Below are 7,179 nucleotides of genomic sequence, written 5' to 3'. Positions count from 1 at the left end.
TAAAAAAAATTGTGTGCCTGAACCATGAAAATCTGTGCAAGAAACCTGTAACAGGGATTACCGCTGGGAGGAAGGATTTGGGGGTAGGAATGGGAGGGAGGTTTCACTATCTGCCGGCTCTAATAGAACATTTTGCAATGACAGAAATGTTCTGTATCTGCACTGTCCAGTTTCATAGGTAATAGCCACATGTGGCTATTGTGTGCTTGAGATGTAGCTAGTGCAACTAAGGAACTGAATTTTTAATTTTATTAATTTTGATTAATTTAAATCATAACTGGCTAGTGGCTATCGTATTGGACAGTTTTGTTTTACCGTATGCATATATTCCCTTTAAAAGTCAAAATAGAGTATGCTGTATTCCTAATAACACATATTATAAGGATTGCTTCAAGGAATGTATTGTCTGAGTACTGTAGTCAATGCAAAGTAAATACAATAGCTAACACTTAGATCTTGCTTACTATGTGCCAGGCGCCGTCCTAAATACTTTTCATATATTAACACCTTTGATCCTCATAGCAACTTTATGAAGTAGACACTATTATTCATCTCAGTTTTAAAGAGGAAGTATTTACAGAGTGATTAAGCCAGTAGCCAAGGTCCCCCAGCCAAAAAGTGGTGAGCTGGGACATAGTGCTGGGATTCAACTCAGCCAGCTGGCTCTGTCTGTGCACTTAACCACAACACTGACTCCCACAAAGGCAATCAGCTAAATCACATAAATGCTTATAAATTTCCAGTGAAGGTACAACCCAAATGATATTGGGGAAAATCCAAAAAAAAGATACACTACAACCAAAATCTTTAATCACTATTTCAAATAAAAACATAAGTTCTGTATATTAGTAGATTTTGAATAGCTTTAGTTAATAAATGAAAAAATAAGATTTGGGGCAATTATGCGTCTAATTCTGCTTCCTTGGCTTTTCCAATGTCCTGTATCTCTTACCTCCTTTCTGCTCCCACACGCACTGTCCTAGTTGAAGATAACTAGTCTGTTCTCCCTACTTTCCATCCCAGTCTTTTTTTCTATACCCCAGATATCAGCCACCTGGGTGTCTCTAAGACTTCTCAAAAGGTCCTTCTCAATAATATTTCAGCATCGTCCCACTAACCAGTGATGTGGGAAGTATAGTGCCTGCCCCAGGATTTCTGCAGATTAACCAGCAATTTAATATTCTCCTGGGGTAGCTCCACCAAGGAAGCCTGCTCCTTTTACTGCTGGTGACCTCTGAGAACTCACTGGATATGTTGCTTAGGCGAGTAGAGAGGTAGGCACAAAAAGGCACACTTAGATTCTCTGCCCATCCCTTAATTTCCCACAATACCACAGACACAAAGACTGTGTCTATAATGACTTTTTGAGGAAAGTTTGATATTAACTAGGTACAATTACATTTAAAAAAAATCAACTAGATATTAAAGTGAATGTTCCTAGAATCCAAAGAAAAAGGGGAAAAAAATTGAATGGGACCACTTACAAAAACCCCCCAGTTTCTATCCTTGGCTTCTGAAATCAGGAAATGAGGTAGTAAAACTCTGAAATGTTTGCCTCCTGGGGTTATCACTACAGTCCTTAGCTCTTATTAAATTTACATGCACTGTTTACTTTCACTTCAGGGCATTAATCTGGCAATTAAGTCTATGTAAGGAATTTCTGGCAGATCATTGCAAATTATATACAGACAAAATCTTTAATATATTAATATATATCCCTAATTTTAGCCTTTGCGGTAGAACCATATTTATTTTATTGAGCTCTTTTGTTGGCCAAGAACAGAGATTTACTTTGCCTACCTCAAATAAAAGAAATCAGGAATTCTCTTACTGCGGTTGGTATGTAGATTATGCAATGAACAGAGACTGCTGGAAAATGTGACAAGATCATGAAGATAATATGGATTTTATCACTTAGGGGAAGCAATTTACTCTAAAGAAGAGTTCATAATTTCTGATTGCATTTTGGAAGAACACTATAATATCTGTAGTGAGGAATATAGACATAGTAGAACTGAGAGTAAGAAGAACCATCAGAAGGCTATTGCACAATCCTAGATTGATAAGCACCTCAAAAAATACTATGATATTCACCATGAGGAGTATGAGTTTTAATAACAAAATTCCAACTCATAATTTTTTTTCTTATTTTTATCAGGACTGGAATAATGAAGAGTGTAACATTAGATTTTTTTACAGTAATAAATGTTAATTTTTAAAAAGAAAACTATTATCTTCATCCTGCCTTCTCCAGAACTTTGTCCTACAAATTTCCCCCTTTCTCCTTTGCACCCTTAATGGGTTCATTTCCCTGGCTCACTCACTGAACTCAAGAGAATGCTCAAGTCTCAATTCCTTCGGAAAAAAATGTTTGAAACAAGTCCCTATTTACACTCATACTACCATCTTCTGATTAAAACTGCCTTCTCTTTCAAAGCTGCTCCCCCATCCACATTTCCTACATCATCTACACTCAAAAGTTCATGTCCTTGCTTCCTATAGTATCCAACTGTCCTTGCAATTCATCTTCACAAACGCTGGAATCAATTTCCTCTTTAATATTACTATTCTAGTTTGGTCCCTGTCTATTCTGAAGGCCTTTAACTGATCTCTCCTCCAATTTCATTTTATTAGAAATTGGCAAATAAGAAAAGAAAAACATCACTAATAAACCAATGCTTATAGACTGCAAAATCTTAGCTTTTGCATTCTCTGACTATATATATATATATACCTTATGATCCATGTATACGTCAATCTCAGTGTGGGCAGTATCTGATTAGCAATTTTAAAAAAATTTGAGGACTGAAAAGAAATTAATTTTTAAAAAACACTCTACTTTTGGTGTGGAGAAAAGGGAACCCTCCTACACTGTTGGTAGGAATGTAAATTGGTGCAGCCACTATGGAGAACAGTACACAGGTTCCTTAAAAAACTAAAAATAGAGCTACCATACGATCAAGCAATCCCACTCCTGGGCATATACCCAGAGAAAACCATACTTGGAAAAGATACATGCACCCCAATGTTCACTGTAGCACTATTTACAATAGCCAAAGCATGGAAGCAACCTAAATGTCCACTGACAGATGAATGGATAAAGAAGTTGTGGTACATATATATACAATGGAATACTACTCAGCCATAAAAAAGAATGAAATAATGTCACCTGTAGCAACATGGATGGACCTAGAAATAATCATACTAAGTAAGTCAGACAGAGAAAGACAAATATCACATATCACTTATATGTGGAATCTAAAAAAGTTATACAAATGAACTTATTTACAAAACAGAAACAGACTCACAGACTTAGAAAATAAATGTATGGTTACCAAAGGGGAAAAGTGGGTTGGAGAGAGGGACAAATTAGGAGGTTGGGATTAACATATACACATAACTATACACAAAATAGATAATCAATAAGGACCTACTATAGAGCACAGGGAACTCTACTCAATACTCTGTAATAACCTATATGGGAAAAGAATCTGAAAAAGAATAGATATATATATAACTAAATCACTTTACTGTACACCTGAAACTAACACAACATTGTAAATCAACTATACGCCAACATAAAATAAAAATTAAAAAAACTCTACTTTTTCTTTTATCAGAAGTTATTAACCTAGCAAACAAAAAAGTTCAAAAGTTCAAATTAAAAAAACTCTACTTTTTCTTTTATCAGAAGTTATTAACCTAGCAAACAAAAAAGTTCAAAAAAGTTCAAAAAAGTTCAAAAAAGTTCAAAGTTCAAAACAAAAGTTCAAAAAACTGTAAAAGTTAAATTCTGAAATGGCTTCACCATTTCTTTTTTCTTTTTAACCCAGAGTTAGTTGTTTCTGCTTTTGTAATAATTTTCATTTCCTGACTTACAGGGTCTGGTTTCTTCACATATAACTTCCAGTTTTTGCCTCAGCTCATACCTCACTACTGAACTACTAGATTTACAATTTCCTCTACCCACAGGAGTGGACTTTTTTATTATCACCTTAAATTGAATTACTTAGATAATTTGCCCCATTTAGCCTAGGAGAAAATATAAAAGGAAACATCTAATCACTTGAGACTGAACTCTGGCTTCTAAGACACAGGTTTTCATAACCCCAGGCCTCTGACCATAATATAACCAAAAAATGTGAATTAAACAGAATTCAGTTTCAAGAAACATCAGCTAATACATGTCTGTTAAGTTATATTTATCCACATTGTACTGAAAGTACAGTTTCTGGAGCAGCAACAGATTTAATTATTACTTTTAATAACCACACTGGTTTCCCATATTCTAATTCTCAATTCTCACCTGTGCTGTGACTAACAAGAGCCAGACTGATAACAGCTTATCAGATTGATAACAGCCTACATATACTGCGTTTAGTACTATCGATGAGGAACCTCAAAATATGAATCTGGGGCCCTATATAGGACAGCTGTATGGAAGCCCTCCTCTCTTCCAGAGAAAGGAAGATAAATCTTACCTCCTTAATTTAAATAAATTCTCCTTGGGAAGGATCCTGCACTCTTACCCTTTGGAATGTAAATATATGTCTTTAGGGGCAAGACAAGACTTGTGTCTCCAGATTTACAGCCCAGAGATGTCTCCATGGTCTCCATTCTCATACCCTCTTGAACTGTGCATAGCGGAGATGTGAACATCTGTGTTATGGACTGAATTGTGTCTTTCCAAAATTCTTATGTTGAAGCCCTAACTTCCAATATGACTGTATTTAGAGATAGGACCTTTACAGAGGTAAATAAGGTTAAGTGAAGTCATAAGGGTGGGTGCCTTATTCAATAGAACTGGAGTCCTTGTAAGAGGAAGAGACACCTCGGATGTGCATGCACAGAGGAAAGGTCATGTGAAGACAGCAAGAAGGTGGCAGTTTCCAAAACAAGGAGAGACCTCAAGAGAAACCAAACCTACTGCCACCTTGATCTTGGACTTCCAGCCTCCATAACTGTGAGAAAATCATTTCCATTGTTTAAGCCTGTAGTCTGTAGTATTTTGTTATGGCAGCCCTAGCAAACTAATATATACTCTGGATGGTTTTTCACTATCTATTCAGTCACAATTTAACTTTGAAGGCTTCTCTTTGAGCCCAGGTTCCAAGTCTGAGTAAAATCTGCTCAGAAAGCTCTAACTCTGCAGAAACAAAATATTTTATTTACAGTCACAAATTGTCCTTTAAAGAAATTTTCAAAACTGTAACTACTGAAGAAGCCATATCCAAACACAAATGTTTCAAGGGAAATTCTTTATAATCCCAAACTATCCATACATCATTTCCTCTTGAAGGAGAAGTGTTGTGCCTCCACCTATTCTCCATTTTGCCCAGGTTACTAATAGTACAACCAATAATTCAGGCTGACTTCATAAAAACAGACAAAAGATTTGGTGGAAAGCATACATCTCTTGAAATTACTGTATTTGTTTTTAATTATATAATGCCAAGCTAGTATAATTTTGATATGAATGATTTGAAGGTAAACTTGGTTATTACATAATAAAAATGAAAATAAGAATCTTTCATTAATGTTTTTTTTTTAGAGATTAATTGTTAAGCAATCATTTTGAGCATTTAAATAATCCTTTATATAAAAATCTGGAGAATTTATTCCAAATATACTCTAAATATTTAAATACTGCATAAATATCAAGCTTTAACACACATCTTTTAATAACTTAGCCAAATAAACATTTCACATATACTAATGCTAAACTATCAAAGCTAATGCTAGATCTTCCAAAAATGATAATAGAAATGATTTCGGACTGTGCATTTTTAATTCAAAACTGGATACAGGTACAATGATTCCATAAAAACTTCAACAATGACAGCTTTTAACATTGAGTATTTTTTTCAATTTTACTCTAATCCTTGCAAAGGCACTATCTGAGGACAACAATAGATATAGACTCACCAATAAAACTTGACAGTGGTAATCTATCAATTAATCAGATATGCCAAACTAACTTTTTAAATTAATCAAATTTCCCAATTTTATATTTTCCTAATTGTATAGTTGCATGTGATAAAAAAATTTCAATTTCATTAACTATAAGGCTATAAAAAGTAAACTTTTCGCAACATTTAAAGTCATTTTGGGGACTTCCCTGGAGGTCCATTGGTTAAGACTCCACACTCCCAATGCAGCGGGCACGGGTTTGATACCTGGTCAGGGAATTAAGAATTACTGCATGCCACACAGCAAGGCAAAAAAAAAAAAAAGATAAAGTCATTTTGATGAAAATAAGAAGAGTCTTTAATACTCATATTTTATAATATTGACTGATTTAATTGTAACTAAGATGCTAAATTTTAGATACTTAGGATAACTCCCTAAGAATTATACCAAAACCTTGTTCATTTCAATCACACTATTTACTCATTATTCTTCACACAAAATTGTTATAAAAAGTTAGGTCTATATTGACAAAAAACTATTAAAATGTAGCAACATTTTTCTCTATGCTTCAAGACTTCTTATAAACTATGCATATTAATATTGCTGATATTTTAAGATGATCTTTTAAATTATACCCAGCAACATTTTTTTAAAAAAAGGAACAGTGATTAATCATACAATTTTCATCCTGCTATATAAAACTATTTTCTCCTACAAAATGTCTGCCTCCCAAGGTAAAAAACAAAACAAAACAACAAACAAACAAACAGACCTCCTTAAAAGCAGTCTTTATAATCCAACAGTCAAAGTTTCTCTTAGCTTAAGGGAGAGGACATGAGTCCTGTACATTAACTATTCTGCTCTGATACAGGACTTGCTTCTACCAAAACAGAATTCCAGGAAGGAATATTAGCTCTCCATGGCCATTTTACCTTGCTAACAATTTAGAGGACTAAAATGAAGACTCTAATAGTAGTTTTGACAGGTAGGAAATGTAAAGGCTCTCCATCCCAAACTAACTAGTGATTACGTTAAAAAATTGGCACTGTCAATTCAGGCAGAGATTAAACTGAAGTGGAAAAGTACCTATTATAGATACTTTAAATCTTCTAAGAGAAAATCAAATAATTATGCCTTACTATCTACCAAAGACATTGGTTAAAAAAAAAAAAGTAGTTACAATGCACTATATATTACCTTCCCTTCTGTAACTAAAATGGCTGTCAAATATATTAATCCTATTTATTATGAAGTTATTTTTAAAATTTA

Source organism: Balaenoptera borealis (assembly GCF_965194805.1).
Source record: "Balaenoptera borealis genome assembly, chromosome: 5".
Lineage (NCBI taxonomy): Eukaryota > Metazoa > Chordata > Mammalia > Artiodactyla > Balaenopteridae > Balaenoptera > Balaenoptera borealis.
The sequence above is the reverse complement of the archived record's forward strand: the minus strand, read 5'-3'. Positions refer to the sequence as shown.